General features: G+C 40.2%; 1 long non-coding RNA gene across 1 annotated transcript; it reads left to right on the top strand.

The window, feature by feature from the left end:
* The first annotated feature begins 2429 nt into the window (after positions 1 to 2429).
* Positions 2430 to 14194, top strand: LOC116743573. The gene is made up of 3 exons (XR_004346811.1): positions 2430 to 2441; positions 13539 to 13544; positions 14055 to 14194. It is a non-coding gene; the product is annotated as an uncharacterized LOC116743573 (long non-coding RNA).
* The last annotated feature ends 1927 nt before the right edge of the window (positions 14195 to 16121 follow it).

Here is a 16121-nt window from a genome sequence, read left to right as displayed (position 1 = left end):
CCGCGGTCCCGAAACTCCCCCCTCTGCCTCCCGCAGTCTCCGCCCGCGGAGGGGCTTCCTAGTGTGTGGAAACTTTTCCTCCTTCACAGCTCCCTCCCACTGGTGCAGGTGCCGTCCTTATTCTTTTGTCTCTGTTTTTTCTTTTGCCCTACCCAGTTACGTGGGGAGTTTCTTGCCTTTTGGGAGGTCTGAGGTCTTCTGCCAGCCTTCAGTAGGAGTTCTGTAGGAGTTGTTCCACGTGTGGATGTATTTCTGGTGTATCCGTGGGGAGGAAGGCGATCTCCGCGTCTTACTCTTCCGCCATCTTCAAGGTCCCCCCCTATTTGTGTTTTTTTACGTTTTTTCCCTGAAATTGATTTCTAGTCTAATAGCGTTGTGGTCAGAAAAGATGCTTGATATGATTTTAATTTTCTTAAGTTTAGTGAGTCTTGATTTGTAGCCCGAGATGTGATCTATCCTGGAGAATGTGCCGTGCGCACTTGAGAAGAAAGTGTAATCTGCTGTTTTTGGATGGAATGTCCTATAAATATCAATTAAATATCTGGTCTATTGTGTCATTTAAAGCTTGTGTTTCCTTATTAATTTTCTGTTTGGATGATCTGTCCATTGGTGTAAGTGAGGTGTTAACGTGCCCCACTATTATTGTGTTACTGTCGATTTCCTCTTTTATAGGTGTTAGCAGTTGCCTTATGTATTGAGGTGCTCCTATGTTGGATGTATATACATTTATAATTGTTATATCATCTTCTGGCTTGATCCCTTGATTATTATGTAGTGTCCTTCCTTGTCTTTTGTAACATTCTTTATTTTAAAGTTTATGTTATCTGATGTTAGTAATGCTATTCCAGCTTTCTTTTGATTTCCATTTGCATGGAATATCTTTTTCCATCCCCTCACTTTCAGTCTGTATGTGTCCCTAGGTCTGAAGTGGGTCTCTTGTAGACAGCTTATATATGGGTCTTATTTTCATATGCATTCAGTGAGCCTGTGTCTTTTGTTGGAGCATTTAATCCATTGATGTTTAAGGGAATTTTCAATATGTATGTTCCTACTACCAATTACTTAATTGTTTTGGGTTTGTTCTTGTAGGTCCTTATCTTCTGTTGTGTTTCCCACTTAGAGAAGTTCTGGTAGCATTTGTTGTTGAGCTGGTTTGGTGGTGCTGAATTCTCTTAGCTTTTGCTTGTCTGCAAAGCTTTTGATTTCTCTGTCGAATCTGAATGAGATCCTTGCTGTGTAGAGTAATCTTTGTTGTAGGTTCTTGCCTTTCATCACTTGAAATATGTCATGCCACTCCCTTTTGGCTTGTAGATTTTCTGCTGAGAAATCAGCTGTTAACCTTATGGGAGTTCCCTTGTATGTTATTTGTTGTTTTTCCCTTGCTGCTTTCAATAATTTTTCTTTGTCTTTAATTTTTGCCAGTTTGATTACTATATGTCTTGATGTGTTTCTCCTTGGGTTTATCCTGCCTGGGACTCTCTGCACTTCCTGGACATGGGTGGCTATTTAGTTTTCCATGGTAGGGAAGTTTTCGACTATAATCTCTTGAAATATTTTCTTGGGCCCTTTCTTTCTCTCTTCTCCTTCTGGGACCCCTATAATGCAAATGTTTTTGTGTTTAATGTTGTCCCAGAGGTCTCTTAGGCTGTCTTCATTTATTTTCATTCTTTTTTCTTTATTTTGTTCTGCAGCAGTGAATTCCACTCTTCTGTCTTCCAGGTCACTTATCTGTTCTTCTGCCTCAGTTATTCTGCTATTGATTCCTTTTAATGTATTTTTCATTTCAGTTATTGTGTTGTTCATCTCTGTTTTTTCTTTAATTCTTCTAGATCTTTGTTAAATTTTTCTTGCATCTTCTCGATCTTTGCCTCCGTTCTTTTTCCAGGGTCCTGGATCATCTTCACTATCATTATTCTGAAATCTTTTTCTGGAAGGTTGCCTATCTCCACTTCATTTAGTCATTTTCCTGGGGTTTTGTCTTGTTCCTTCATCTGGTACATAGCCCTCTGCGTTTTCATCTTGTCTATCTTTCTGTGAATGTGGTTTTTGTTCCACAGGGTGCAGGATTGTACAGTTCTTCTTGCTTCTGCTGTCCGCCCTCTGGTGGATGTGGCGATCTAAGAGGCTTGTGCAAGTTTCCTGGTGGGAGGGACTGGTGGTGGGTAGAGCTGGGTGTTGCTCTGGTGGGCAGAGCTCAGTAAAACTTTATATGCTTGTCTGCTGATTGGTGGGGCTGGGTTCCCTCCCTGTTGGTTGTTTGGCCTGAAGCGAGCCAACACTGGAGCCTACCTGGGCTCTTTGGTGGGGCTAATGGTGGACTCTGGGAGGGCTCACGCCAAGGAGTACTTCCCAGAACTTCTGCTGCCAGTGTCCTTGTCCTCACAGTGAGCCACAGCCACCCCCTGACTCTGCAGGAGACCCTCCAACAGCAGCAGGTAGGTGTGGTTCAGTCTCCTATGGAGTCACTGTTCCTTCCCCTGGTTCCCAGTGCGCACGCTACTTTGTGTGTGCTCTCCAAGAGTGTAGTGTGTGTTTCCCCCAGTCCTGTGATGTCCTGCAATTAAATCCTGCTAGACTTCTAAGTCTGATTCTCTAGGAATTCTTCCTACTGTTGCTGGACCTCCAGGTTGGGAAGCCTGACGTGGGGCTCAGAACCTTCACTCCAGTGGGTGGACTTCCGTGGTATACGTGTTCTCCAGTTTGTGAGTCACCCACCCAGCAGTTATGGGATTTGATTTTATTGTGATTACGCCCCTTCTACTATCATTGTGGCTTCTCCTTTGTCTTTGGATGTGGGGTATCTTTTTTGATGAATTCCATTGTCTTCCTGTTGAAGATTGTTCAGCAGGAAGTTGTGATCTATATGTAGTATTGATAAAAGTAAAACCTGTTGCCATTATTATGTGCCATGTTCTGTGCTAAAGTCCTTTCTATGGCTCAAAGAAGTTATATAACTTGGTCAAACAATAAGTAAGTTGTTAGGTTGGGATTCAGAGGTTGGTTGTGTGACTGCCAGCTATTGTGGTATTCTAACCCTTTTTATATGTTATTTATTTGTCCTAAGTGGTTTTACCCCCATTTTATAAGTGAGGAGCCTGAATTCAGAGTCAGTACTTTGCCCATTGACACATAGGGAAGGAGTGACAGAGCTGGCTCTGTTAGACTTCCAAGTATATTTTCTACTACATACTACTAGTTATTTTTCCTTTATCCTTTTCAACACATCTCCTGGTTTTTGTTAGAAATTTTGGAATAGGAATTTGTCTCGTGATTTTCCCTTATGATTTTGGAGAAAAGCATGTTGAATAGATAACTGGAGTAGGTATCAGGAGACTTGAATTCCTATATTATCTCTGATACTGGCCATATGACATTGGACAAATCAGCTTTTTAGGTCTTATTTATAAAATGAGGGGATTGGATTGGATGATTTTAAAGGTTTCCTCAAACTCTAAAATCTAATTTAACTCTATTTTGATTTAATTTTTATACTTGTTCTTTTTAGCACAGATAGAAGTTTACCACCTATATTTCCACATATTAAATATTATATTTTATTAAAGTTAGGGGTCAAGGAGCTCTTGTATTCTTTACTTGCACTATTGTATCCAATGTTGAAATTCAATAATGGGAAGAAATTCCATATAAAGTAGTAATAAGGACTTCCCTGGTGGCACAGTGGTTAAGAATCTGTCAGTGAAGGGGATATGGGTTTGAGCCCTGGTCCAGGGAGATCTCACATGCCGTGGAGCAGCTAAGCCCATGTGCCACAACTACTGAGCCCACGTTCCACAACTACTGAAGCCTGCATGCCTAGAGCCCGTGCTCCGCAACAAGAGAGGGCACCACAATGAGAAGCCCGCACACGGCAACGAAGAGTAGCCTCCGCTCGCCACAACTAGAGAATGCCCGCTCAGAGCAACGAAGACGCAACACAGCCATAAATGAACAAACAAACATAAATAAATAATAAGAAAAAAAGAAGTAATTAATCTCATATAAGGGCACTCTTTCTTTTAAACTATTCAAGATTGTCTTAGTTTTTACAGTCAGAAAGAGAGGACACGCAATGAGAAGCCCGCTCATGGCAAGAAATAGTAGCCCCCAATCGCCACAACTAGAGAAGGCCCGTGCACAGCCACAAACACCCAATACAGCCATAAATAAATAAATAAGGAAGAAAGAAAGGCAGGAAGGAAAAAAAGAAGTAATTAATCTCATATAAGGACACTATTTTTTTAAAACTATTCAAGATTCTCTTAGTTTTTACAGTCAGAAAGTATAATCCTGGAAATCTTAATATTATAAAAGGAAATAAATTATTTTTAATAGAAAATGTGTCCACCAAAGAAGACAGGAATGGGTGACTGCCACTTTCAAAGCACTTGCAAGTTCTTACCTGTACAATGTACTAATAGCAATTATAGTAGTAAGTAACATTTATTGAGAATTAATTTTATGCTACGTATTGTACTAAGTATTGGATTGGCCAAAAAGTTCATTCAGGGTTTTCCATAACATGTTAGGTAACATATTCTATATAATTAATATTATATATACATTGCATCATTTAGTACTCATGAAAACCATATGATGTAGGTACTATTTTTTTTTTGATGTAGGTACTATTATTGCTCCATTTTACATAGTAGGAAAAAGAGAATTAATGAGGTCAAGCAATTTTTCCTAAAGATACATTGTTTATAAGTGGTGAAACTGAGATTTGAACCTATAGAGTGCCACAGAGTTTGTCCTCATATTTACAAAAGGGAGCGTAATTGTAAGAAGTGACCAATTCTAATGCTTGTCAACACATGAAACTTTTTGGGAAAGAGTGTGTCTGATGATTTGTGATGAATGGTAGTTTCCATGTTCTCAGATTTGATCATGGCCAGTTACATATTTTATTTTATACAGTCATAAAACAAGTAATAACTTTTAGATAATTTTATAACAGCACTTATTTTCTGAAGAGTTAATACATTCCTTATAAGTTATAGGAAACATTCTTTGGAGTTTGGGATGTAGATTGGTGTGTGTGGGGGTGTAAGCACCCAAGCACACGCATGTGCATGGATTGGGAGCTGTACATCAGGGTAGCTAATCATCCCAGTTTGCCTAGGCTTGGGTTTCTAGATCATGGAACTTTCAGTGCTAAAACTAGGAACCTTGCAAAAACAGGTTAATAGGCAATTATATATCTTCATATACTTGTGTGTGTGTGTGTGTGTGTGTGTGTGTGTGTGTCTAAAGTAATGGTAGTAGAGCTACAAGGAATTCAGATCTTGCAGAGCATAAAACAGCTCTGAATTCAGTGCCTAGACTGTTACCTGTTTTATTAGCAGAAAGTTCCGCCTCCTGTGTTTTCCCCGTTTCAGATAACCTTTTCTTGTCAGGAAGAAATTAATTTCTTTGTTGGAATCGTTGCAAGTAAACTTGATAGCAGTAGTGTTATTGAGGCAGCTTACTCAGTGATTTACTAAGTACAGCCTCTTCATAAAAGGTGAAGCAGAAATAAATTTATTGATCATTACCAGGATTTCAATAACCTGTTGAACTACCTGATTTTTTCCCCCTTCTCATAAAGCCCACTATTTTTATTTCTCTTTATACCTTTGCGTTAGTTGTTTCTTTTGAAAACGTTTTTACATGTATTTTCACATCATGTAAACAGTTTTTTGTGTGTATTTGCTTTTCTCTAGAGTATAGTTTGAATGTCTAAAAAGCTGTTATTAGATTACATGAAATTGCCAAGATTTGACTGTTTTGACCTATAGCAATGGCATCTTCATATGGATCAACTAATAGTTAATTCATCTTTTGGTCATTTGAAAATATTAGGCTACTAACTTAAGTCTAAGCAGAATATTCCATTGAAACCCTGGTTAATGTTATGGAGGAACTGAGATGAACTTTGGGCTTATGACTCTGTGCTGCCCATTTGCTACAAATACATTTTTAAAAGTTATAACTCATGTGGAAAAACTGAGCATTGCACAGCCATTAGTACTATTAGAGATTTAAAAATTTATTTTAACCAAAGGTTAAGACCAAATTTGACGACTATTCTTTCTCTGTTTAAAAAAATTGTAATATAATTGCTTTACAATGTTGTGTTTGGTTTCTGTTGTACAGTGAAGTGAATCAGCTATATGTATACATATATCCCCTCCCTCTTGGACCTCCCCCCGTCCTCCCTCCCACCCGTCTAGGTCATCATTAGATGTGGTAGTATGTGTACTACACGTGGTAGTATATATATATATATGTCAAAGCTAATCTCCCAATTCTTCCCACCCTCCCCTTCCCCCTCTGTGTCCACACGGCCATTCTCTACATCTGTGTTTCTATTCCTGCCCTGCAGATAGGTTCATCTGTACCATTTATCTATATTCCATGTATATGCGTTAATATACAATATTTGCTTTTCTCTTTTTGGCTTACTTCACTCTGTATGACAGACTCTAGGTTCATCCATATCTCTACAAATGACCCAATTTCATTTCTTTTTATGGCTGAGTAATATTCCATTGTATATATGTACCACATCTTTATCCATTCATCTGTCAATGGATATTTAGGTTGCTTCCATGTCCTGGCTATTGTAAATAGTGCTGCAGTGAACATTGGGGTACATATGTCTTTTTGAATTATGGTTTTCTCAGGGTATATGCCCAGTACTGGGACTGCTGGGTCATATGGTAATTCTACTTTTAGTTTTTTAAGGAACCTCCATACTGTTCTCCACAGTGGCTGTATCAATTTACATTCCCAGCAACAGTGCAAGAGGATTCCCTTTTTTCTGCATCCTCTCCAGCATTTATTGTTTGTAGATTTTTTGATGATGCCCATTCTGACCAGTGTGAGGTGATACCTCATTGTAGTTTTGATTTGCATTTCTCTAATAATTAGTGATGTTGAGCAGCTTTTCATGTGCCTTTTGGCCATCTGTATGTCTTCTCTGGTGAAATGTCTATTTAAGAGTTCTGCCCATTTTTTGATCGGGTTATTTTTTTTTTGATTTTGCGTTGCATGAGCTGTTCGTATATTTTGGAGATTAATCCTTTGTCCATAGTTTCGTTCGCAAATATTTTCTCCTATTCTTTGGGTTGTCTTTCCATCTTGTTTATGATTTCCTTTGCTGTGCAAACGCTTTTAAGCTTAATTAGATCCATTACTGTAGGAGGTGGGTCACAAAAGATCTGGCTGTGATTTATGTCAAAGAGTGTTTTTCCTATGTTTTCCTCTAAGAGTTTTATAGTGTCTGGTCTTACATTTAGGTTTTTAATCCATTTTGAGTTTATTTTTGTGTATGGTGTTAGGGGGTGTTCTAATTTCATTCTTTTATTTGTAGCTGTCCAGTTTTCCCAGCACCATTTATTGAAGATGCTGTCTCTTCTCCATTGTATATTCTTGCCTCCTTTGTCGTAGATTAAGTGACCATAGCTGCGTGGGTATATCTCTGGGCTTTCTATCCTGTACCATTGATCTATATTTCTGTTTTTGTGTCAGTACCATACTGTCTTGATTACTGTAGCTTTGTAGTATAGTCTGAAGTCTGGGAGCCTGATTCCTCCAGCTCCGTTTTTCTTTCTCAAGATTGCTTTGGCTATTGAAAAATTTTTTGTTCTAATTCTGTGAAAAATGGCATTGGTAATTTAATAGCAATTGCATTGAACCTGTAGATTGCTTTGGACAGTATAGTCATTTTCACAATATTGATTCTTCCAATCCAGGAGCATGGTATATCTCTCCATCTGTTTGTGTCATCTTTGATTTCTTTCATCATTGTTTTATTGTCTTCTGAGTATAGTCTTTTGCCTCTGTAGGTAGGTTTATTCCTAGGTATTTTATTCTTTTTGTTGCCATCGTAAATGTGATTGTTTCCTTAATTTTGCTTTCTGATTTTTCGTTGTTAGTGTATAGGAATGCAAGAGATTACTATGCATTAATTTTGTATCCTGCAACCTCACCAAATTTATTGATTAGTTCTAGTAATTTTCTGGTGGCATCTTTAGGATTTTCTAGGTATAGTATCATGTCATCTGCAGACAGTGACAGCTTTACTTCTTTTCCAACTTGTATTCCTTTTATTTCTTTTTCTTCTCTGATTTCCATGGCTAGGTCTTCCAAAACTATTTTGAATAATAGTGGCCAGAGTGGACATCCTTGTTTTGTTCCTGATCTTAGAGGAAATGCTTTCAGTTTTTTACCATTGAGAATGATGTTTGCTATGGGTTTGTCATATATGGCCTTTATTATGTTAAGGTAGGTTCCCTTTCTGCCCACTTTCTGGAGAGTTTTTATCATAAATGGGTGTTGAATTTTGTCAAAAGCTTTTTCTGCATCTACTGAGATGATTATATGGTTTTTATTCTTTAATTTGTTAATATGGTGTATCACGTTGATTGATTTGCGTATATTGAAGAATCTTGCATCCCTGGGGTAAATCCCACTTGATTACGGTGTATGGTCTTTTTAATGTGTTGTTGGATAATGTTTGTTAGTATTTTGTTGAGGATTTTTGGGTCTATGTTCATCATTGATATGGGTCTTTAATTTTCTTTTTTTGTGATATCTTTGTCTGGTTTTGGTATCAGGGTGATGCCGGCTGCATATGAGTTCACAAATGTTCTTTCTTCTGTAATTATTTGGAATAATTTGAGAAGGATAGGTATGAACTCTTCTCTAGATGTTTGGTAGAATTCACCTGTGAAGCCATCTGGTCCTGGACTTTGTTCGTTGGGAGTAATTTTTTTTTTAAACATCTTTATTGGAGTATAATTGCTTTACAATGGTGTGTTAGTTTCTGCTTTATAACAAAGTGAATCAGCTATACATATGCATATATCCCCATATCTCTTCCCTTTTGCATCTCCCTCCCATCTTCCCTATCCCACCCCTCTACACGGTAACAAAGCATCGAGCTGATTTCCTGTGCTATGCAGCTGCTTCCCATTAGCTATCTGTTTTACATTTGGTAGTGTGTATATGTCCATGTCACTCTCTCACTTTGTCCCAGCTTACCCTTACCCCTCCCCGTGTTCTCAAGTCCATTCTCTACGTCTGTGTCTTTATTCCTGTCCTGCCCCTAGGTTCTTCAGAACCTTTTTTTTTTTTTTTTTTTAGATTCCACGTATATAGGTATTAGCATACAGTATTTGTTTTTGTTTTTCTGACTTCACTCTGTATGACAGTCTCTAGGTCCAGCCACCTTGCTAATGTTCGGAGTTTTTAAATTACTGATTCAATTCCATTACTGGTGATTGATCTGTTCATATTTTCTATTTCTTCCTGGTTCAGTCTTGTTTCCTGAGGTAGGCTTGTATTGCTTTAAACTTCCCACTTAGAAATGCTTTTGCTGTGTTCCATAGGTTTTGGATTGCTGTGTTTTTGCTTTCATTTGTCTCCAGGTATTTTTTGATTTCCTCTTTGATTTCTTCAGTGATCCAGTGGTTTTTTAGTAGCACATTGTTTAGCCTCTACCTGTTTGTGGTTTTTTGTTTGTTTGTTTGTTTTTTCTTGTAGTTGATTTCTGTGTTGTGGTCGGGAAAGGGCTTGATACGATTTCAATTTTCTTCAATTTACTGAGACTGGTTTTGTGGCCTAGCATGTGATCTATCCCAGAGAATGTTCCATGTCACTTGAAAAGAATGTGTATTCTGCTGCTTTCAGATGGAATGCTCTGTAAATATCAATCAAGTCCATCTGGTCTGACGTGTCACTTAAGGTCAGTGTTTCCTTATTGATTTTCTGGCTGGATGATTTGTTCATTGATGTAAGTGGGGTGTTGAAGTCCCCTACTATTATTGTGTTACTGTTAATTTGGCCTTTTATGTCTGTTAGCATTTGCCTTATATATTTAGGTGCTTGTATGTTGGGTGCATGTGTATTTACAATTGTTATATCTTCTTCTTGGGTTGATCCCTTGATCATTATGTAGTGTCTTTCTTTGTCTCTTGTAACATTCTTTATTTTAAAGCCTATTTTGTCTGATATAAGTATTGCTACTCTGGCTTTCTTTTGATTTCCATTTGCATGGAATACTTTTTTCCATCCTCTCACTTTCAGTCTCTGTGTGTCTTTAGATCTGAAGTGAGTCTCTTGTAGGTAGCATATATATGGGTTTTGTTTTAGTATCCATTCAGCCAGTCTGTGTCTTTTGATTGGAGCATTTAGTCAATTTACATTTAAGGTAATTATATGTATGTTCTTATTGCCATTTTATTAATTGCTTGGGGGTTATTTTCATAGCTCATCATTTCCCCCTTTTTTTTGTTGTCTTGTGAGTTGATGACTATATTCAGTGTTATGTTTACATTCCTTTTTATTTTTTGTATGTATATCTTTTATAGATTTTTGGCTTTTGGTTACCATAAGGTTTTTATGTAGCAGTCTTTATATATATGTGATTGTTTTGAGTTGCTGATCTCTTAATTTCAAATGCATTTTTTAAAAACCCCTGCATTTGTACTCTCTCCTCACAATTACTGTTTTCGATATCATATTTTACATAGAATAGTTTTATGTATCCCTTCACTACTTATTGTGAATATAGATGATTTTACTACTTTTGTCTTTTAATCTTCCTGCTAGGGACTTTGCTGGTGATGAGGTACACCTGTAACATATAATATTGTACATCAACTATACTTCAGTTTAAAAATTAAGGGGACTTCCCTGGTGGCACAGTGATTAAGAAACCTCCTGCCAATGCAGGGGACACTGGTTTGAGCCCTGGTCTGGGAAGATCCCACATGCTGTGGAGCAACTAAGCCCGTGTGCCACAACTACTGAGCCTACGTGCCATAACTACTGAAGCCCACTGGCCTAGAGCCCGTGCTCCACAACAAGAGAAGCCACTGCAATAAGAAGCCTGCGCACTGCAGCAAAGAGTAGCCCCTGCTCCCTGCAACTAGAGAAAGCCCACATGCAGCAATGAAGAACCAACGCAGCCATAAAAACAAACGAAAAAAAGCAAACAGTCTTCCTCCTAAATTTGTGCATGGGTGATTCTTTTTAACTTTTATTGTATGTTTACCATTTGAGCCTTTTTATTTTGTAATTTTCTTTTTTTAAAAAATTTATTTTTATTTATTTATTTTTGGCTGCATTGGGTCTTTGTTGCTGTGCATGGGCTTTCTCTAGTTGCGGCGAGCAGGGGCTATACTTTGTTGTGGTGCATGGGTTTCTCATTGCAGTGGTTTCTCTTGTTGCAGAGTATGGGTTTTAGGCGTGCAGGCTTCAGTAGTTGTGGCACATGGGCTCAGTAGTTGTGGCGCATGGACGGGCTTAGTTGCTCTGCGGCATGTGGGATCTTCCTGGAGCAGGGCTCGAACCTGTGTCCCCTGCATTGGCAGGTGGATTCTTAACCACTGTGCTACCAGGGAAGTCCCACATTTTGTAATTTTCTTGTTTCTAGTTGTGTTCTTTTTTGCCTAGAGAAGTTTCTTTTAAAAAAAAATTATTTGGTTGCACCAGGTCTCAGTTGTGGCAGACAGCCTCCTTAGTTGTGGCTCGTGGACTCCTTAGTTGTAGTACGTGGGCTCCTTACTTGCGGCATGCGGGCTCCTTAGTTGTGGCATGCAAACTCTTAGTTGCAGCATGCATGTGGGATCTAGTTCCCTGACTAGGGACCGAACCCGGGCCCCCTGCATTGGAAGTGTGGAGTCTTATCCACTGCACCACCAGGGAAGTCCCTTTAAAAAAAAAATTATTTTTTATTTTTGGCTGTGTCGGGTCTTAGTTGTGGTGTGCAGGCTCTTTGTTGTGGTGTGCGGGCTTTTCTCTAGTTGTGGCACCTGGGTTTTCTGTCTCTAGTTGTGGTGTGCGGACTCCAGAGCACGTGGGCTCTGGAGTTGTGGTACGTGGGCTGCAGAGTGCGTGGGATCTGTGGTTTGCGGTACGTGGGCTCTCTAGTTGAGGTGCGTGGGCTCAGTAGTTGCCCCACGGTATGTGGGATCTTAGTTCTCTGACCAGGGATCAAGCCCACGTCCCCTGCATTGGAAAGTGGATTCTTTACCACTGGATCACCAGGGAAGTCCCTAGAGAAGTTTCTTTAACATTTGTTGTAAAGTTGGTTTAGTGGTTCTGAAATGTTTCAGCTTTTGCTTGTCCTAAAGATTTTGATTTCTCCATCAAATCTGAACAAGAGCCTTGCTGGCTTGAGTATTTTGGCTGTAGGTTTTTCCCTTTTATCAGTTTAGATACATCATGCCACTCCCTTCTTTCCTGCAGAGTTTCTGCTAAAAAAATCACTTGATAGCCTTATGTGAGTTCTCTTTGTATGATGTGTTGCTTTTCCGTTATTGCTTTTAATATTCTCTTTTATCTTTAATTTTTGTCATTGTAATTCCACTGTGTCTTGATATGTTCCTCTTTGGGTTCATCCTGTATGGGACTCTCTGCATTTCCTGGACTTGGGTGACTGTTTCCTTTCCCAGGTTAGGAAAGATTTCAGCTATTATGTCTTCAAATATGTTCTCAGCCCCTTTCTCTCTCTCTTCTCCTTCTTGTACCTCTATAATATGAATATTTTGCACTTGATATTGTCCCAGAGGTCTCTTAAACTGTCCTCACTTCTTTTTGTTCTTTTTTCTTTTCTCTGTTTGGCATCAGGGATTTCCACTACTCTTGTCTTCCAGCTCATTGGTTTGTTCCTCTGTGTCATTTAGTATACTGTTGATTCCTTCTAGTGTAGTTTTCATTTGTTTTATTGTAATCTTTTTCTCTGGTTCTTTATATTTTCTAACGCTTTGTTAAAAACTTCTAACTTCTCCCTCTGTGCATCCATTCTTCTGCCGACTTCTTTAATCAACTTTACAGTCATTACCCTGAATTCTTTCTTGGGTAGATTGCCTATCTCCACTTCACTTTGTTCTTCTTCTGGGCTTTTATCTTGTTCCTTTGTCTGGAAGTTGTTCCTCTGCTGCCTCATTTTGCCTAGGTTGCTATTTGTATTTTAATGTATCTGGTAGGTTAGTTATGGTTTTCTGACCTTGGAGAAGTAGGCTTCTGTAGGATACATCTTCTATGTCCCAACAGCACGTTCCCCACTTGTTACCCAAGCTATATGCTCTTGGGGTTCCCCCTCTGAGGGCTGTGTGGGTCCTTCTGTTGTGGTGGGCTGACTATATGTGTGGTCTGGTAGGCTTGGTTGGCCCCTAGCCCTGTTGGTTGCCAGGCCCTGCCTTGTGCAGAGGATGCCGGCTACTGGTTACCAGGGACTGGTCCAAAGCAGCTGACTGCAGAACCCCAGGGGTCCCTGGGGTAGTGCTGGCTCACTGACGGGCAGAGTCAGGGTTCAGAACACTCTGGGGCTCTTGCCCGTCTATTGGTGGGTGAAGCCATGGCTTGGGGTTAGTGCTAAACTACTGGCAGGCAGAGCTGAGTCCTAGAGTCTGGGTGCAGGGCCCTGGGATCCCAGAGCTGGTGTCACACAGCTCACGGGGGGAGACCAGTTCCTGACACAGATGGGTCAGGGTCCAGGGTGTCCCAAAGCCTGTGTTGACCTGCTAGTGGACATGACTAAGGCCCAGCTGGTCGTAGGGGAGGGTCTTTCCTTCTGTGGGCAGGTGGTGTCTGCAGCCTGCAGGACTGTGGTTTCCTTGTGTCTGGTGTCTAACCTGTGGTGGGTGAGGCTGGTCTAGAGGCTTGTGCAGGCTTCCTGGAGGGCTGGGCCGGTGCCTGCCCACTGGTGGGTGGAGCTGTGCCTTGGCCCTCTGGTGGGCAGGGCCGAGTCTAGAGACATGTCTAGAGGTGGCTGTGGGCTTAGGAAGTGTTTAGACAGCCTTTCTGTTGATGGATGGCTCTGTGTCCCCCTGTCACCCACCAGTTAGTTATTGGCCTGAGTCATCCCAGCATTAGCACCTACAGGATGTTGGGTGGAGCCGGGACTTGGCATTAATGAGTTAGAGGGAGGATCCCACGGTGGCACCTGCGCACACGAGTGTCCATGCACTAGAGAGCTCTTAAGAATGCTGCTGCCAGTGTCTGTGTCCCCAGGGTGAGCTGCAGCTCCCCTCCTGCCTCTCTGAGAGGCTCTTCAAAACCAGTAGGCTCCTATCAAATTATTGCTTTTGCCCTGGGTCCCGGTGTGTGTGAGATTTTGTGTGTGTCCTTTAAGAGTGAAGTCTCTATTTCCCCCAGTCCTGTGGGACTCCTGAAATTAAGCCCTGCTGCCCTTCAAAGCCAAATGCTCTGCGGGCTCATCTTCTTGGTGCAGGACCTCCAGGGTGGGGAGCCCAATGTGGGGCTCAGAACTCTCATTCCTGTGGGAGAACCTCTGCTCTATAATTATTCTCCAGGTTGTGGGTCACCCACCCCTGGGGGTATGGGACTTGATGATATCACAAGTCTGCCCCTCTTACCTGTCTCGTGTGGGTCCTTCTTTATGTCTTTAGTTGTAGAAGCTCTTTTCTGGTAGGTTCTGGTCTTTTTCATTGATGGCTGTTCTGCAGATAATTGTGATTCTGGGGTGCTTGTGAGAGGTGAGCTCTCAGGGTCTTTCTACTCCTCCATCTTCGCCCATCTTCCATGTATTCTATTTATAATACGAAAAAAACCCTGGATACTGACATAGTCTTTGCTGCTCCTCTCGTCTTTGTAGCCTCTTCAATGTAGCAGTCTGACTGGCCTTTTTACAAAACAAAGTTACATCACTCTTCTCCCTTGGCCATTGCAGAGGAAACGCTCTGGCTCCTACAGTGGCCTATGGGACCTATACAACATGCCCCTTTGCCTTATTTGGCCTTTTCTGCTACTTGCCTCCCTCTGACAGGGCTCTGCTCCAGCACACAGGCCTCAGTTGTTCATATTTAAGAGGAAGGAAATTATGTAATACTGCACTCTACAGTGTGGATCATATATATTGATCTTTTCTTCTTGGATGATTGGGTTCTTCATATACAAATGGGCATACCATGATATGGGAATAAACTGTATTGCATGGAATCATATGACAGAGTGTGGTGGACTTGTGGTTCAGTGGCTAACCCAGTATATAAGCATAGTTATACCATGGATTAGGGTTACAACCTCAGGTATTTCTGTTACTCTGAGAATGGACAGTGATCTCTTATAATTCTCAAGTAGAACAGTAACTAACCATTTTCTCTAAGCCCTTATAAGGTAAGTATTTCATCTCAAGGTTGAAAGAACCCCTGTTTATGGGCTCAGATAAAGGTATTTTATTAATTTAACTAAACTGCTTTAATGTATCCGTTTTAGGGAGGTGTTTTCTTTGAAATGAAAAGACTTGATCACTCACTCAAAGGTGGCATTGGTGGCTATTCAGTTGATCATTTTCATATCAACTATAGGAAAGCTTCAAGCCAAACCTTGCCTGGCCTTCTAATTTGTAAGCATAGCTACCTAGTGACCTCTGACATGCAGGTTTTCCTCTGCTATGGTATTTGGATAAAGGGAATGTCATTGCTCTTGAGAAAGAGGATGCAGGTGAAAAGAACTACAGAGAGCTCATTCAGTAACATTGTACAGATCAGGGGAGTCACTACTGGGCACTGTAATAGTTACAACTATAAAACAGAACAAAAATTCTTTGAATTTGATATGAGAATCTTGATACAAGGAGGCAAGAATTTTACATAGGCTCTTATGGCACATGGAATGATTCAGGGCATATAGAGAATCAGCACACAATACAGAATAAGGGTGACAAAACATGAGCATCTAAAACAGGATCAGGATGGGAACGTTCCTTTCATCCATACTTACTCTTTAGTAAAGAGCAGAGGGAGTTAACATTGGAATCACATTCTATGTTATTTATAATTTATGGAATAAGTTTGTTGTATATGTTGTATGTGTATACTGATTGATTAGTAAACTAAGAAACAGGAAAGAGGTGGGAAGTTGTGACTTTTCCAAGAGCAGAATCTATAAAAAGCTAGAGTAGAGGAAAGAAGGAGGAAAGTAGTAGACATTAAGGAAGAATCTTCATTAAGATCATAAGATGCCCCCGGCCCCATTTCATCCTAGTATTTAATCAGATCCTCCTCTCATTGCCTTCTCTTTGTGACCCAGTTTTCTTTTAACAACTTTATTGAGATAATTCAATACCATACAATTTACTCATTTAAAATGTACAGTGCAATGAATTT

This window comes from Phocoena sinus, chromosome 19 (genome assembly GCF_008692025.1).
Source record: "Phocoena sinus isolate mPhoSin1 chromosome 19, mPhoSin1.pri, whole genome shotgun sequence".
Lineage (NCBI taxonomy): Eukaryota > Metazoa > Chordata > Mammalia > Artiodactyla > Phocoenidae > Phocoena > Phocoena sinus.
Note: the sequence above shows the minus strand (reverse complement) of the source record. Positions and strands in the feature narration are given on the sequence as shown.